Source organism: Ursus arctos, unplaced genomic scaffold, assembly GCF_023065955.2.
Source record: "Ursus arctos isolate Adak ecotype North America unplaced genomic scaffold, UrsArc2.0 scaffold_13, whole genome shotgun sequence".
Lineage (NCBI taxonomy): Eukaryota > Metazoa > Chordata > Mammalia > Carnivora > Ursidae > Ursus > Ursus arctos.
In genome coordinates, this window is record NW_026622797.1 from 54,897,947 (window position 1) to 54,917,179 (window position 19,233).

Here is a 19,233-nt window from a genome sequence, read left to right on the forward strand (position 1 = left end):
GTTCTTCTGGTGCTTCTGTAGCCATACCTATAGTAAACTAGAATAATAGCGTTAATAATGATATCAAATAGCATGTTTTTGTGAGCTCACAATGTACCAGATGCCGTGTTAGACATTTTACATTTATCATTTTATTATAATACCTACTAGGAAATAGATATTAATATTATCTGCATTATTTAGGGAGGTTTCAGAGCCTATGATCACAGAGCTGACAAGTCATATAAATATCATTAAAAATCAGGAGTGACTCTGTGCTCTATAATTATGCCAACCATTTATAGCCAGGATGAGATATAGGTGTCCAGGGATTCATTTATTGTATAACCAAATCTGATTCTTAATTGTGACCCTTGAAAATATCAATGACATAATAAATCTTGTGTAATGAAAGGAAACATTTAATGAAAAGAAACCTGTGTGTGGGCAACTCAGGTGTTAAGCACATAATAGTAATGACACTGTTGTTGATTTTTGTTTAACAAATTGATTTGCACTTTGTCATTTAAACATATGACAGGCTGAAATTTTCCATCATTCATTGAGTCTGTCTAAATCACTAAATTCATACTAACAATTGTGTAGTACAGATTTGATCATTACTGTCATGATTAATCACAGTATACATGGCATTTTTAAGAATGCATGGCAACTGTTCTGGTGCACAGATTAGTCTCTTTTCGTACAGTGTTTAGTATCTTTCAAATCTCTAGTTCCTGCGCTAGGGCAGTAGTTAGTATCTCCTACGAACTGATGTCCTGACTTCATTTCCAGCATTCCTACAGCTTGAGGGTATTTGGAATAATTAGATGTGATCCGATCAATACTCAGAGGCTTCAGTGATTCTAATCAAAAGAACATTTTATTAAAAATATAAACATTGGAATGGCTAATTTTACATATTTCATTTCTGTCATTCTTGCTCACCTCCACAAAGTGAAATCTTTTTTTTTTTTTTTCTTTCCTTGTCTGCCTTCTTTCTCACTCCTACTGGACAAGAACCACTCTTGGGGAAAATCATATAAATGCACAGATCATCATGTCTACATTTGGATGAGATTCTCCTATTAAGTGTTTCGACTCAGCTCTATTTCACATTTATCAATGCCATCTTCACTTTCACTGGGTACTCTGAAGACAGCATATCCAGCCATTAAACAACATTGCCTCACATCCTCACTTTTTGGAAGAATATTTTCGCTACTTCCCTGCCTTGACCAAATTCTGGTTCTTCTATGGGGGCGCTGCTTGCCTGGGGCTGCTCAGCGTGCTGGCCCTGTGTAGTGAATTCTTGGATGTAGATCGTATCCTCAGTACCTCATTGCTGCTTCCATCCCTTTGTCTTAACTACTGTTCATTATGTTACTTGAGTACTGACAGCTTCCTCCTGGTCATTGACCTGCATTTTGAAGACTTTAATTTGTGTCTTATCTTTTTACTCGTAAATTCCAAGGAGCTTTAGCTCATATGAACATACCTTTTTCCACCTACCACTCACAATTTCTTTATATTCCCACTGTTAACTTTGTTCTTATTAGACCTAAGAATGTTCCACACACGTTCCTTGCAGTGAGGATAAATGCAGATAATGTTTTCTTCATAACGTCTTTTATATAGAGCTCCATTAGAAAGCCAAACAAATGGAGGAAAAAACTCCCAAATATCTGGCTTGAACTGAGAGGTAAGGGAAAAGAGATAGATTTTAAAAAACAATCTTTTTCCTAACAGTTACTGCAAATTATATTGTAATTTTAGGATTCAAAATAGTAATTATTAAGCCTCTCATATATTAACATTTTCCATTTTACCAACACAATTTCTTGGTTATTTGTGCATCTTATTCATTGAAATGCTCTAATTTTGAAATTTTAGACTCTAACATTATACCTGGCAATTGGCATCATATTTTTCATCCTCTTACTCATGGATTCCTAATTCACCATATTTCCAAAGACATTTTTGACATTCAGTCTCTTTAGCTTGTTTTAACCACTTTGAGTGTTCTTGGGCTGCTTACTTAATTCTTTGTGTTTGAGTTATTTCATCTGTAAAATGAGTTAATAATGGCATCAACTTTATGATTAAATAAGAACAATAAGAACAATTTCTGGCACACAAAGATTACAAAGTAATTCTTAGCTATTCACATTAATTATACTATTCATATCATCATTATTATTCTATTATTTTTTATCTATTCTTGAAATGAGTCCTTTTTCCTCATTTCTTCTCCTTCCTTAACTAAGATTCTTCAGTGTTTACATCCTTTCTTACGTGTATGTTCAACTGCTCTGTTCACTTTGCCTTTTCCTGGAGCCACGCAGGAAAAGCCAATAATACATTAATCCCATAATGACATTGTCTGTTTTTTGTTTATTTGTTTGTTTAGCCTATAAAAAATATTTTTATTACGAGTCTTGTTAAATATTCACTACAGGGCTCCTGGGTGGCTCAGTTGGTTAAGTGTCTGGCTTCAGCTCGAGTCATGATCCCAGGGTTCTGAGATCCAGCCCACATTGGGCTCCCTGCTCAGCGGGGGGTCCTCCGCTTCTCCCTCTCCCTCTGCAGTTCCCTCTGCTTGTGCTCTCTCGAACTCTTTCTCTGTCAAATGAATAAATAAAATCTTAAAAAAAATACTTCACTACATGCATTGTGGAATGTATATCACTTCCATTCACTGAAAGAAAACTCTGCTGTTACAAACATCTTTATTACAAGTCTTTTAAACACTTTAGTACATTCACTACATAATGGATATTACTTCCATTCACTGAAAGAACTCTGTGCTGAACCCAGGGTGCAAAGAGCTTCCTAGAGGCATCTTTATATTAAAAATCTTTTTAAAAAATCGTGTTCCACTTTTTTTTTGCCATTTTAGAAAAAAAATCACTGAAAGAATAAGTTTGTACAGTTTCTCTGTATTTATTTTATGTCTGAGGTATAATTGACATATAACATTAGTTTCAGGTGTAGAACATATTGATTCAGTATTTGTATACATTGTGAAATAATCACCACAGTAAGTCTAGTTACCCTCTGATGTTCTCTGTTTCTATACCCACACTCCTGAGTGCTGCTGAAGAAAAATCACTAACAAAAATTACTAAGAGTCATTAGAAATCATGGTTCCCCCAGGGCACCTGAGTGGCTCAGTCATTAAGCATCTACCTTAGCTCAGGTCATGATCCCAGGGTCCTGGGATTGAGTCCCGCATCAGGCTCCTCCCTTCTACCCCAGCCTCCTGCTCATGCACTCATCTCTCTCTCACGCTCTCTCTCAAATAAATAAATAAAATCTTTATACATATACTCATGGTTCCCAAAATCAGCGGTCACTTCAATGCTTTTTGGAAATTCTATTATAGGTCACTAGTCAGCACCTTCATTATTCCCGTTGGTGGCTAATAAAAATCTTCACTGAGCTCCTGAAGTCCCCTTTACCACCTTTACCCACCTCCCCCATTTTCCAGAGATGATCTTCCTTCTTACTTCAAAATACAATAATAAAAACAATTAGACGCAAACTTCCTGAATTTCCTATCATCTCCCATTATGAATTTATCTACACTTGATCTCATGGATATTTCCTGTTTTCCCTGAGATGGAGGAGTATTTGCCCCTCCACTATTGAAATCTAAGCCATCCACCTGGTTTTATTTTATCCTGGTCTTTCCTTTGCCTTCTGGGGAGCTACTTTATCACTCATGTTTGATTCTTTGTCTCAAAATAAACAGACTCCAATGTGTTACATTAAGACAAAAAGAAAAGAAAGACCATTTAACTATTTGTCCTTCAAACTCTTGTTCCCGCCTGCTCGAACCAGGCTCAGCCACTAAAGTCTGTGCTCCTTGTCCTCATATTCACAGGATTGATCTGCACTTCATTTCTTACCATTTTGGTTTCTACTGTCTATTCACTAAATCTACTTTGGTAAATGAGCTTACTGAAGCAATATTTATAATGATCACTAACCTGCGATAGGTATCATGGAATCCATACATCTGTATTTATAACATCTACATCTATCAGTCTCTCCAGAAGTTACTCAGATTCATTTTAGGAGACAAAAAGCACAGTCTGTAGAGCTAACGTACAGGTTGCTCTATTCTCCAGACTCTTCTTTCACTGCACAGAAGCTCGGGGGTACCCACGAATGGGATAACATTCTCCTTTCAATCAAATGTGGTTCATGGGATTTCTGATGCTGCTTTAGTAGCTGGTAATTTTTTCCAGATTATGGGAGTAATTTTCAAAATTGTATACATTAGGGGAACTTTCTATAGTGTGGTCCCTTTGGCCTGTTCATTGCATGTCGTTATAAAACACTGTGATAAAATATAGTGGCTGTCAGGCGTTCTAATAGGCTCATGGGGTATGCAGAGCCCTGTTAACTGCCACTGTGGCAGAAAGGGCCATAGGTAGAGAGAGTGAGGCTGTGTGAACAGCTTTTCTATAAACCGCAGAAGCACCACCTTCAGCCAGAGCTGTTCCATCATAAAACGTATTCCAAATACATTTAGCTTCTCTGTAATTTTTGTTCATAGAAAGTTTCCATGGCCAAATCTAATGAATTGCAAGAGACTCTGGTGTCAGACACACCTGGGATTTAGCTTTATGTCTCCCACTTTCTAGCTATGCCTTCTCAGCTAAATTAGTTTTTGACCTGTTTCTTATCCATAACAGGGCTATGATTTCAGATTTCAAGGCTGTAAGACATAGACCTAATACATACAAACGACAGCAATAATTACTTTTACTTACAAACTTAGGAGATAAATAACATTATCTTCATTCTATAAATAAAGAAACCATGGCTTTAAGCTAGGGTGTAAATGTTGAAGAGGACTCAGCTGGTCACAGAGAGATTGAACTCACATTGATCTGATTCCATACTCGGAAAGATGTGGTACTTGGTACTTTACATAACACAGCAAGTGCCAAGCCAATAGTGAGTGATAAGAAGGGTCTTACCAAATTTCTGTTACATAAAAATTACATAATACATTTAAATTAAATATAAATTAAATATATTAAATTAAATATATTCATTTTATTAATATATTAAATATATTCCTTACATTTATAAGTGGGTTTAAATTTCAAAGTTTTTCAGTAGTCATGTTTTTATTTGAAGTTTAAAATACTTCTGTAATGGAAACGAAGTAGATACTGACATCTCTATTTTTCGGATAAGCATACAGAGATTCATATAATTAAAAGGACTTACTTGAACATGATTAGTAAGTGGCACAATTATTTGCATTTTTGCGCTTTCCCTATATCAGAGTGATTTATGAGAAACATTTTATATTCCACTCATAACACAGAAGAGTAATATTATAAAATAGTTCAAAACATTCTTATTTAATACCACTTAATAGCATTAACTTGAGAATGTCCTTCTGCATCTTTTTCATTTTCCTTTAGGTTTAAACAAAATTTTCTTTAAAAATAGTTCCATAAAAGGAAGAGTGAAACATACAGAGTATATTTCTGTCTCTAAACTGGAAGGTTAGTTCTTTAAAAGAAAAAGTTGAAACTGAACACTGATTTTCTGCGAGGGTTTCAGACTCTAACAGGTGAAGCTGCCCTTTAATGTCTGTAGCTATAAATGCTTTAGATAGCTTCTTTCTTACGTAATTCATATTTACAATCAAGATCCCTCAGTAAGCTAACGAACAACTCATTTTGGTTTCTCAGTATATACACTGTAGTGGTTTCTGTACATTTGATGACTTACAACAATAAAAATACTAACCTGTTTTTAAGGCATGAATTGTTGCTCAAACGTTCACAAGTGAAATTTTGAAACATGACAAGAGAAATCAAAAGGAAAGGCTGCATAATGTGACAGGTACACCTATTAAAATAAGGAAAATTTTCTAACATCAGATATTACATAAAGAATTGATTCCCTAATCTCAATTTGCAATAGGGAATAGTTTTATATTGAGCTTTGCTATAACATGCTTTACTTATTTTATTCATTAACAAAATATCAAACTGATTGAAAAGAGTACAACTTTGGCAGAGACTACATTGAGTTGTTGATTCCTTTATTGTGTGAAAATTTAGACTAGTGGTAATAATGTCCATCATATTGATATGTACTACAAACATGGTTTGGTGGTTATCAAACATGTCTACTCTGTTTTGGCATTCCATCTCCTTCAAGAGCTATTTATTGACTCATATATTCAACTACTATAAACATAATGCCTTATTTAGAAAATGTATTGTGACAGAATAAAAATAAGAGCACTAGCCAAAGACTGATATATAGCTTGCCAGAGCCTGATTACATAATTCAGCATATAAACACATTGACATGTCTATATTAAATAAGGAAATGTTAGGGAATTTCTTTTTTATTTATTATATTGTAAATTATATAAATAGATTTAATCATGTGTCCTTAAATTTTCAAGCAATATATAAATTATAGGTCACCTACCATAACATTTCATTCTCATACATATCTATATGACATCTCTTCATCCTATGGTGATTCACAAGGGAAAATAGTTTAGAGATCATTTTAATGTCATGAAGGATCTTTATTATATTTTGAAGTTAGAAGTGTTGTTACTTTAGTTTTTCTTTCTTCCTTCCTTCCTTTTTCTTTCTTTCTTTCTTTCTTTCTTTCTTTCTTTCTTTCTTTCTTTTCTTCTTTCTTCTTTCTTTCTTTTTCTTTCTTTCTTTTTTTTTTGGTGTTTCATTAGTTAAAGCTTTAGCCATTTTTATATATGCAGGGATGCATGACAGGAGAGAGATTTTTAATTGAGACATTTGTAAGCCTTGTATTTGGTAAGAACACAGAATGTTTCAGTCCATTCCCTTGAATGCCCCCCTGAGAGTCAGATGGTGAAGGAGAAGTTGGGCCATGGCATCCTGTAACCAACAGTGAATGAGATTTAGGGACAACAGTACACCAGTCTGAGCCAAAAGAGGTTCTTCTAGGCTAACAGGATCTATACAAATGAGATTTTGTATTGTCCCCTGAACAACAGATTCATTTCTACTTAACTAACAAGTAGTTCTATGAAGATATAATTCCTTCTGCATGAATTATGACATTTCTGTCATTTAATTATCACATCTGCTTTTTCAGTCATTAGGGAAGAAAGTAGTTAATAACAGCTATTATAAATAGTTCATATCTGATCTTTGGTTCATCAAGATTTTTGCTTTGTTTTGTTTTAAGTTCTAGAAAGGTAGCAAATACAGAGCATCTCATTTCTTCTACTACATTCTCACCTTAAAGATGTGTCACAGCCTGCCTTGTGTAATGTATTTATAGGGTAGTGTATTTCACATTGACACTTACAAAAATAGTTGGCATTTCCTGAAAATCTATCAAGGGTCAGTTATGAGATTAAAAGGGAGTTATACAATGGCATATCTATATGACATATATGAAATATTATGATAATTATGTAAGATTCACATTAGATATCTATTGCTTTTGTTATCCCACTTGTCAAAACAGTCTTCTTTATCTTTGGGGTAAATACTCAGTAGTGCAATTGCTGGATGCTAAGTGAACTAAGTCAAGCAGAGAAAGACAATTATCATATGGTTTCACTCATTTATGGAACATAAGAAATAGGAAGATCGGTAGGAGAAGAAAGGGAAGAATGAAGGGGGGATAAACAGAAAGGAGAATGAACCATGAGAAACTATGGACTCTGGGGAACAAACTGAGGGCTTCAGAGGGGAGGGGGTGGGGGACTGGGATAGGCGGATGGTAGGTATTAAGGAGGGCACATATTGCATGGTGCACTGGGTGTTATACGCAAGTAATGAATCATGGAACATTACATCAAAAACTAGGGATGTACTGTATGGTAACTAATATAATAAAAAATTATTATAAAAAAACAGTCTTCTTATACATTAAAAAAATTAACTATTTAAATTTAAACTTCCAAAGAAATTGCAAAAATATACAGAACTCTCATATACCTTTCACCAGTGGCACAAGAAATTAGATCCTTTGTAAACATACTAAAATGTAAAATAAAAATCAGTTAATAGAATGAAATATGTTTTGTTAATGTATTTTCAGGTCATTTCCTCAGACTCTGCTTGTGTGTAACATTTCTTTGCATAATTTATCTTTAAATCACAGAGGTTGATCAGTGTCTTCCAAGTGAATAGTTGAAATATAAAATTAATTAAAAAATAGTAACAAAAATCTGTAGGTAAGAAGAACTTTATAAATGTTTATAAGAAACATACTGTCATGTTGATGTGTAATGGGAATTCTTCTGGTAAAAAGAAATGCTGTAAACGCTCTCTCAGTGTTCCTCCAATGTACCGTAAGGTCTGCTTATGCTTCAGTGTCCATCAGCTTGACTTCTGGTGGTCTACGTCTATATCAGGGTCAGAATGTCACCCTGGGTTGCCAGACTATGCTTTGCCTGTCAGCACACCTGGTTGGAATTGCCTAGAATTTAATGTTTCTTTGGAGGCAGCCCTTAACCAATCATTGGCTGATAGATCTACAACGTGCTTACTCCAGTTCCCTTGCCCTTATATAATTTTGAAGCAAGAATTTTATACCATTTCCAAGATTTTTCTCGAAGACTTTAAGCTTTAGTCACTCACTGCAATATCTGGTTTAATGCTCCCCTTGTTGGCCTGTAATTTCTTTATCACTTGCCTCTCACCTTCCATTGTTTCTCTATGGCCCATAGTGATGACATGTCCTTAATCCTTCTCTCAGGGTCTGCTATTTGGGGGACTCAATTGAGATAATACATAACATTAAGAATTATTTTACAATCTATGATACAGTCCCACGACATTTTCTCCTATGTTAAAACAGTTGACTTTCTGGATTTTGGTGTGATATGAACTTTTCTAAGCAATGGATATTTAGTGAGAATTCTCTTTAACTTATCTGAGTTCATTCTTTCTGAAATATCTGAAATTCTCTGATAAAATTATGAAATATTAAATCCAGGAACTTAACAGCTGTTGATACTTTCTAATTTGGTAGAAGTAAACAGTAAGAAAAGATTCTGATGGATATGAGATTGGATTATATAGTTCAAGCTACATGTCACCTAACCAGAGATCCACTGGGGAGTTTGCAGTCAGTTTAATGCCTGCCAATGATAAGAAATGGTTATAGCTATTAATTTATAGTCATAATATGTTCTATTTTTGTGAGATAAAAATTGGGGTAAATCTCTCTCTTTAAAAAGTTACCTAAAATATTTATTTCACCTATGAGCTTATGCTCATTAAATAGATGTCAGGTGCCAAAACTATTGAGCAAAATTGGGTTAGGGTACTGGTGAAGTGCTTTCAACCATAATTGTCACATAATGGAAACAATAGCTCTAGCTATTTAGGAATTTACAGTCCTTCACATAGGAGGAAGTGCTAGTTATCAGTTGTAATAGGAATTTTGAAAAGAGTATTTATTTACACGTAGTCTTTATTTAGCCCCTTTTCCAATCCTATAATTTGTTTCCCTTTTTGGGGTTATTTTTGTTTGGACAAGCAAACCTGTCTCATGGGGAAGTTCATCACCAACATCATCATTAAGGGTGTAAGAATTTCCCTTCCACTGTAACTCATGAATATCTTTAAATGTATGTTTCACTCCCTTCATATTCTCAATGCACATACTTTTTAGGGTACAGATGCCATGTGTGGGATAAAAGAAAATGTGAATCGGTTATCCATTTCTCTGCCTATTTATCATTTTCATATATTCCTTTTTGTCATCAATAAATGAGAATTAGACTCTCATTTTCAATATTAGCACACAAAAATTTTCAATATTTTCAATATTAGCACACAAAAATTTTCTCCTTGACTTCTTACAATAGCCCAAGCCCTTCAGAATGATTTATAAATAGATTAAATTCATGTAAAGTAAATTTTAAAAATTCATAGTTCCTGGGCCTTGTACAATCATACTGTCAGCAGGCAGTATGGTCTCAACAGCTATCTGATTATAGTGTGTTCTTATGTATTGTCTAAAATAGAAAGGATTTTATGAAGGATTTTTTTTTCACATTCTTTATTTAACGTTTTATCTTTGTAAACAGGATATATTCTTAGTTGTTGATAAATGAGTCACTGAGATTTTTAAAATTCTACTGTCACTCTCCTGAACGGCTATTGCTTAATTTATGGTAACCTGCCATTCCTTATCTAACAGCTTTGCATTCAGTGTTTCACTTAATGGACTCCATTTAGCTCAGGAAATTTATGTTTCACATTATCATGAGCTTTGTTTCCCTGGTAAAACCAACGTCAAATATCGTAAAAGAGAGGGAGAAGAAACAAAATTCAAAAGGAAAATGTACTTGCAGCCCTAAAAGAGATTGTTTTATTTTCCATCCCATAATGAATAAAATGGCTAATATTGTCTTAACTTTGGAGGTGACCTTACTATACTTTAAAAAATTAAAGGGAAATGATTTATGATGATGCATTTTATGCTATTACATTTGGACATGTATAAATGATGTGCAGAATTTCTATAATGGATCAATTTACCTATGTTATCTAAAGGTACAGTACCTTTCTCTTTTTTGTCAGAGTATGTACTTCTATGTATAAAAAATTATCTTAAGCCATACTTAGAACAAAATATCTATCCTCAATTCCATTAAAATGTAAGTATAATCCAAAAAATATATATTTAATTTTATTAAGTTTCTGATATATAACTATGCTTCATATAAATATTTAATAAACATGTAGAAAAATACAAGGTTCTGTCTATATGAGCTATTTTCATAAATTGATTATTATCCACATGCTAATTTCATATTTATATTATTTAATATTACTCATTTTTAGCAGTTCAATTTAAAATTTTACTAAAAGGATGGCTTCTCAATGAAGTTTAAACAAAATGCTTTAAAAGCCCCAATTATTTCTTATATTACTAGAATAATGATAACATATGTCAGCGTATATTATGGTGGCATATATTACAGTTGGGTCTCATGATTGAAATTAGACAAGTTTTTGTTTTTTGTGTTTTTTAAAGAATTTATTTATTTATTTGACAGAGAGTGAGAGTGAGAGAGCATGAGCAGGGGGGAGGGGCAGAGGCAGAGGGAGAAGCAGACTCCCAGCTGGGCAGAGAACCCAATGTGGGAGTTCATCCCAGGATCCTGGGATCATGACCTGAGCAGAAGGCAGACGCTTAACCAACTGAGCCACCCAAACACCTTAAATTAGACAGTATTTAACATGATATACAGACAGCTGGGAATGGTCAGACCTATAAGAATCAGGTGGCTTTCCTGTGTTAGGATTGTATAGGATAAAAAGACTGTTACCTAGAGACAGTGAGGATCACCAAGCCAGAGGAAGGAAAAGAGCTTAACTGTTTTCACCACAAAAAAGTAATGGTAATTATGTGATGTGATGGAGGTGTTAGTTAATGCTCTGGTGATAGTCATTTTGCAATATGTAAGTGTAACAAGTCAAAAGTTGTACACCTTAAACTTGATGTTATATGTTAATTATATCCCATTTAAGCTGGAAGAAGGAAAGAAAAAGAAAAACAAAAAAAATGCTATAAGGGCTCAATATCTTTACTGCTGATCATCAGTGTGAAAAGGCCAATTAAAATTTACTTCCACATCAGCAAAGTTGATTGACCTGGCAGAATGAGAAATGATGATATTTTTCAAAGCAGAAATCTCCTGTACATAATTTATAGATTTAGGTTTTACTCATTTACTTTAAGGATATGAATTTAAGAGTTCTGAAAATGTGTTATTTCAGTTTTGGAATGCTAGATTTATTTATTTTTCTCAGAAATCATTGTTTTGTTTACTTTTATTTTTTCTGGATGCTGTGTTGCATGTGTGACATTTTTGGTTGAAAGAAAATATTCAGAGTTAGAAAATTAGCAAATTTGATATAATTTTAAATATTGTCACCTAGTTTGAATATAATTAGTTTTAGTTTCGTTAAGACCTGAATTCTTAAGGTCTGTTGGTTAAGGCACCATGGGGAAATGATTACTTGGTTTTCCAAACAGATGAGTGTTAACATCCTTATCCGTAGTAGTGGTTAGCTGAATCTTGTTATGTTGCGGGGTGGGGGGGGCGTGGGGGGGGAAGATCTTTGTATTCATTATCTGATTATTCAAACAAGAATGACAAAATTATGGGGCACCTGGGTGGCTCAGTCCATTAAGCCTCTGACTTGGGCTCAGGTCATGATCTCAGGGACTTGGGATTGAGCCCCGCTTCAGGTTCCACATTCTGCGGGGAGTCTGCTTCTCCCTCTGCCCCTCCCGCACCTCGTGCTCTCTCTCAAATAAATAAATAAAATCTTAAAAAAAAAAAGAATGACAAATTATTAATATCTACTTTTGATTTTCAACTGAATACATCTGGAATTTTAGATAACTGGAACAACTTGAAAAAACCCGAATTAACTTTCTATCCAAATATTTCATTTTGGAATAATTTATAATAATTATATTTATGAATTTTAAGTTTTTCATGTTTTTTTTTAAAGATTTTATTTATTTATTTGACAGAGAGACAGCCAGCGAGAGAGGGAACACAGCAGGGGGGAGTGGGAGAGGAAGAAGCAGGCTCCCAGCGGAGGAGCCCGATGTGAGACTCGATCTCGGAACGCCGGGATCACGCCCTGAGCCGAAGGCAGACGCTTAACGACTGCGCCACCCAGGCGCCCCAAGTTTTTCATGTTTTTAATAAAATATTTCAAAATATGTAAAATGAAATCAAAACAAGATTGAGTCACATTATAAATTTATCAGAAGAATTAGCTTTAAAAAATAGAGTCATAAATAAATGAATGTCTAAATTTTAATTTTGCTTTTTTTCAAGTATGGTTTGTTTCACTTTTGTGTATTGTTTTCCTATGAAATGAATTTTGGGAATACTTATAATTTCATTATAAAATTTTGGCCTGTCCATTAAATGGCTTAAAAGGCTATTTTTAAAATAATTCCACTCATATAATGTGTTTGGTAGTCTCTTTAATTCAGCTCAAATGTTGCCATTGTTTTCAGCAATGCTGAAATATTTTTGACAATCCTGTTTTGGAAATTTTTCTTGCTATAGTTTATTTGGAAATTATAAAGGAGATATCAAATTACTGAAAGTGAAGGATAGAAGGATGGTTAATGATGTCTGCATGAGAATATCCTGGAATACAGAGGTAGTAGTATAGCCTGAGATCAGGAGAATTAGAAAATTTAGATGTCTGTGCTGGATTTATATATTCCTTTTCTTTGCCTTTCTATCCTGTACTGCATTCTCCTTTCTGCAACTGGATTCTTCAGATATTAAATGTATTGCTCGAGGTATCTACTTACTACTAAGTTGACTTGTGTATGGCTTTAGTTTAACATGCTGTACTCTGGGTTGGTCTTTCAGACTTAGCATCTAGAGTTTCTGTGACTTTTCTCATAATTCATATATATTAGAAATAATATATTTGGATTCTGTCATCCTGTGGATTGATTTCTCTTAGTTTGGTTGAACATGCAAAGTCCTTTCCACTGTGTTCTCCTCAGGTCAAGTCATGTGGTTGTAGATAAACTTCGATTTGAGGAATATATTTTACTTTTTCAGGTTGACACAGTGGCTACTGGTGTTGGGTTAGTCTTGTTTGTTTGTTCCTTTTTTTTTTTTAAACAGAGTAGATTGTCAATTGATACACAGTAAGTCCATAACATTGTAAAGAAATTGTATCATTTTTTAACTGAAAAAGTTACCGGGTATGCAATGAAAGGACTTTTTAGATAGGAAACAGTGTAGAAAGTTACTCAGTTGCAGACTGGGCCACTTTATGTAGATAAGAAGGGATTACACAGAGTGTGGAAGAAAGAGCCCAAAAGATAGAGTCAGGAGACATGGAGAACTCTGCTAAAGCACAGATATGCCCTAATCAAGGAAGTGGTAACATTATTCTGGCTGAATTTTAGAATTGCTATGGATTAGTGACTAATTAATTATGAATATAAGTGTGTTATGGTTTGAATTCTGTCCCCTTAAGATTCATATCTTGAAGGGCTAATCCCTAATCTGACTGTATTTGGAGATAGTGTCTTTCAGGGGGTAATTAAGGTTAAATAGGTCATAAAGATGGGGCCCTAATCCTATGTAATTGATGTCCTTATGAGATGAAGAAGAGACACCAAAGGTGTGTATGCACAGAGAAAAGACCATGTGAGGACACAGAGAGAAAGTGGCCATCTTATAACCCTATTGGCACCTTCATCTTGGACTTCCAGCCTCCCATATTGTGAGAAAATGAATTTCTGTTTTTTAAATCACCCCAATATGGCATTCTGTTATGGCAGCCCAAGCAGTCTAGCACAGAGTGTCTATGATGATTATTCTATGCTGGTCACACCATTGCTTGTTGGCTGTATGACTAGTAGATATCTTGTCTTTTTACTTTACCAGAGGAACTACACTTAACGAGTCTCTGCCACTTTTCAACGTGGTAGAGATCGTGAAGTATCTGAACTTTGGGCACATAGTTTTAGAGCTAATGTTGTAAAGAGTTGAGATTTTGATGGTTTTAGGGGAAAGAATGGTTGTATTTTGAATATAGAAATGATATGAATTGTGGCCAACAAGTAGACTGTGGAAAAATGTATTTTTCATTGATAGTGAAAGCAGATTCTGCCATGCCATATGCTTTTTTACAATGTGACCTTTATAGTTTTCCTATCAACATGTGGATTTATGTCCTGTTCTCTTAAATCTTGAAAAGCCTTGTTACTTACTTGTAACCAAGGGAATGTAGAATAAATGTTGCTGTTTTTTGAGGCTAGGTTGTAAAGGTGATGTCCTTTTCACCTTGTTTGCAGGCACACTTTTTTCGGAGCCCAAGCTGTCATGTAAAAAAAAGTTCAGTTATCTTGGGCCCAGACCACAGATACAAGGTGTTCCTTTACTAAACTCTTTTACCATGGTTTCTGTGGGAATAGCAAATTAGTTTGAGTCACCATATAACAATTTACCACAAAAATTAGTAGCTTAAAATATAAGTAGTAGGAAGAGAAAGAGATCTTTGTATGATATGAGGGAGGAAAAAAACCCCGCTTGTATGTAGTTACAATGAAAAAAGTAATATGATTGTAAGTGTGGATGTGGGGATGACTGAAACAATTATAATTTTATTAATAGAAAAAGAAATTTGTGTAGGAGAGTATTATTTTAGATCATTGAATTTTAGCTGATGTAAGGAGATATAGAGGTTAATGCTTGATAGTTCTTAAGTTTAGGACCAAAGTATGGAAAAGAAATGGAGACTGAATCTGAAAATTAGTAAATCATCTGTCAGAGTTATTTTAGTAGCCATAGAGTGGCTTCTTGAATTTTTCCTGAAAGAGTGCATGCAGAGAGAAGAGAGGAAAGTATATTTATAGAATGATAAAAGAAGAGCAAGCTATAGAAAATTGGAAAACAAGGGAATTTACAAATTCTTTAAAAATGAGAGAATAAAGAGTTGTAAGTAAGATGAGTGATCACCAGGGTCAAATAGTATGTAAAGGGTACTTTTATTTATTTTTCTGGCTGATTCAAGTTAGAAATACATAATGGCAAATCATCACATATCTTCAAACACAGAGAGGTCTTACAGTAATGCAAGTAGAAGTAAATGATGTGGTTTTGTGCTTTAGTGGAACCAATAGAATAATATTTATGTGCTGGTCATTTTGATAGATACTGGTGTTACAAACAATAAGATCCTATCTTGCCTTTGAGGGATAGACATTTTATAGGAGAGAGAGATACATGAATAAACAAATCCAATAAACTACATAGGTGAAGACAGTACGTCCTTGTGAGTCATACAGGAAGATACTTCAGAAATAGAATTCAGGAAAGAGAAACATGAGTTTGTTAAGGGGATGTTATTCCCGGGAAATTGCCCATCAACTCAACAAGTCTCATTAAACATTCTGGGGGTTATAACAGCATGCAGCCAGTTGAGAGGGCAGGCACGTGGCCATAGTTTTCTAAACATTTCAAATGAATCAGGAAGATAAACATACCTCTGAAAGTGGTGTAGGGAGATTGTGAAGACCCCATAGTGATTCTTGCCTGAAGTGAGACAATTTCTCTTTTAACCTCTCCCTAGGGATTTGTAGGCATAGGAAGATTGCATCCTAACCAGATAAACAACTGTGCTTCCCACTCTGTGTGGGTGCCTGTGGGTAAATGAGTAAAAACCTTTACCTTCATTAAACTTTGCATGAGTCTCTTGGTGTTGCATGTGTCAGTTGGTGTTCTGCATCAATCACTCAGCGTTAGCCTTTTAAAAAACTTGCAGCTAACAGAGTAAGGGAATTTCTGTTGAGCCAGGTGTCAGGATAAGTTTTATCAGAAGAGTAACTTGACTTGGATCTTGATAGGTAAATAGCTCTGTGCCCTGTGAATGTGGAAGATGGTAGCTCTTTTTGTCACAGTGTGAAGTTTACCTCAAAATTCAGAGAAACCTCACTCGGCCTTTCTGTGGTCTGAAAAATGTCCACTGTAGCTGGAGCATAAGCAGAAATGACAAGAGGGACATATCAAACTTCTTTACATGAAAGAATTTTGACCCGGGAGACCTTTGCAGTGATGTGATTATGTGGGGATCCTGAATTGTTAGAAATTCCTTAGCAGTCCAGAAGGTTGAGTACTCACCTCCAAGTTGAGAATCAACACATATTAGTAGAACATTGTTATAAGTAATGAAGATTCAGGCTAACCAAATATGATAATTTAAATATTCCCCTTAGAAATGTTTCAGGATAGATTCGAGAATTATAATTAATAAAATTGCTTTAGTTCATGTTAGGGACAAAAACCTAGACTAAACATTTCTTTAACTCAGTCTACCTTAGATATCCTATGATTTCTTTCATTTCATCCAGTTATTTAAGATTGTTTTTGTAACATAATGAAAACAGATAACTTTGCTTTTTAAAACAATTCTGGATTTTGATTCTTATACATGATTAAGCATGTGCTTGATATTTTTCCCTCCTAAAACATACAAACTAAAAGTACTCCTGAATGGTGTATAAATACTAGGTGAAAACTATCTCAGTGAAAAGTTATAAAGTATTCTGAGAAAACTCAATCTGTTTAAAAATATAATGAAAGGAGAGATATATTTTAAAAATAAGGTATTTCCTATCTTAACTGAGTTAGGAGACAATACCTTGTAGCCAAAATACCTCCTGTTACAAACACTTAAAATCTTTCCTTTGCATGAGGTTTTCTTTTGCTTATGGCTTTAAATGAATTTAATATTTGATTACTTGACTGTGAAATCATACAATCTGTGCTGAAAAGGGTAATCAAGCCTGTTTTACTATTCACCAAAGATATCTCTAATGTTCCTAGGTTAATGGTATGCAGTACTTGGTGCTTTATTATTCTGTATAAAAGTTAAAGAAAGACAGCTAACCTAAGTGTAGGGATTTGTTGATATAGAATATATATTTTGAAGGGAAGAAAAAGTATTTACTAAGAAAGCTTAATAGTAAGCTAAGAAACAGAGAAATAAAACTGAAAACATCATTTATTCTAATATTTCTCCCAATGTAGAAATTCCTTCTTCATGCCAAGAAGACAGTGTCCTTCTCAGGCCTGAATTCTTCTAGCAATGGTAAACCCTGTACTCTGGGTATCCACTCATCCATTTTTGTTCAGTGCTGAATTATGCGGGGCTTCATCCAAAGAGCAAAAACCTGCCTCCCTATAACTTCTGATCATTGATCCTATTCTTTGGAGACACACGAAATAAGACCAACCTCCTTTTTAAAGGACCGTGGCACAGGGAAAATATGTTTTATTCTGATGAATATTTTTGGTCAAGTTCAACTGTATTTCCCTTTCCATAAGCAGTTGTTATGTGCATGGCTGTTTAATTTATCATCCAGTATTTTCTGAAGTACTTTTCTCCTTTCCTTCTCTTTCTCTTTTATGTTATATGTTTTGTATTTTATCATTTACTGTCCCAGTTGTGTTTTAATTATAAGTTTGGTTCAAGTTTTTTGTATGCATGTGAAGTAAAAACAATTCTGCACACATATATGTCTCTCTACCTATCTATACACACACATCAGAATATCTTTGCTGTTGTGTAATTTCTCACTGTTCCAATCATCCTACAAGTGCCACCTTTCAAACCATGTACAACTGTGGTCACCTTCCCAGGGACATGTCCTTTTATGGAAGCTGTGTTATAAGGTGGGACAAAGGAGCTGATAAGAAGGAAAAACCTTTACCATAAATGAATAAGGAATTTGTCAGGTTTCGCTAGGTCTGTGTAATGAATTAACTGTTTATATATCCACCCTGTCCAAATTGTTTTCCTACTTCCACCTCAAATTACCTATGTACTTGCAAATGAGAGGACTGTTTAGAAAAACTGAGAGAACTAGGGGCGCCTGGGTGGCACAGCAGTTAAGCGTCTGCCTTCGGCTCAGGGCGTGATCCCGGCGTTATGGGATCGAGCCCCACATCAGGCTCCTCTGCTGTGAGCCTGCTTCTTCCTCCCCCACTTCCCCTGCTTGTGTTCCCTCTCTCACTGGCTGTGTCTATCTCTGTCAAATAAATAAATAAAATCATTAAAAAAAATGTTTTAAAAAAAGAAAAACTGAGAGAACTAATACTAAATGTATCATTCTTAAAGGGACTGCTCTTCACTCTCAGAGTCAAGTCTGTAGAAACTAAAGTATTTTCCTCCATGAGAAGGGAAATCAACAGGTGGGAATAGTGAAAAAAATCTGATGGAGGTAGCATAGAGCAATTATTAAGGACCCGAGGCACTTGGGGCCAAGGTCAGATGAAGTTCCTTTATGTAACAGCTATTCTGATTATGTTTAAGACAATTCCCTTTATTAGGGATTTCTAGAAAATTAAAATTGAACATGTTAAATGTTTCCAAGAAACAAGTAAGGAAGTTAATTTAGTAGACCTAAGATAAAACCTTTTATATGATCTTATCTTGGATCCACTTATATAACACTAGTGAATTATCCTAATTACAGATGTGATATATATAGTGTGTGTATATATGTATGTGTGTGTGTGTGTGTATATATATATATATATATATACACACACACACACATATATATATATATATATATATATATATATATATATATATATAAAATCTATCTATCTAACTATACATCATTATCTCACTAAATGTAGACCTCTGACTTAGGAAGCTCTCCCAAACTTCTTTGCATATT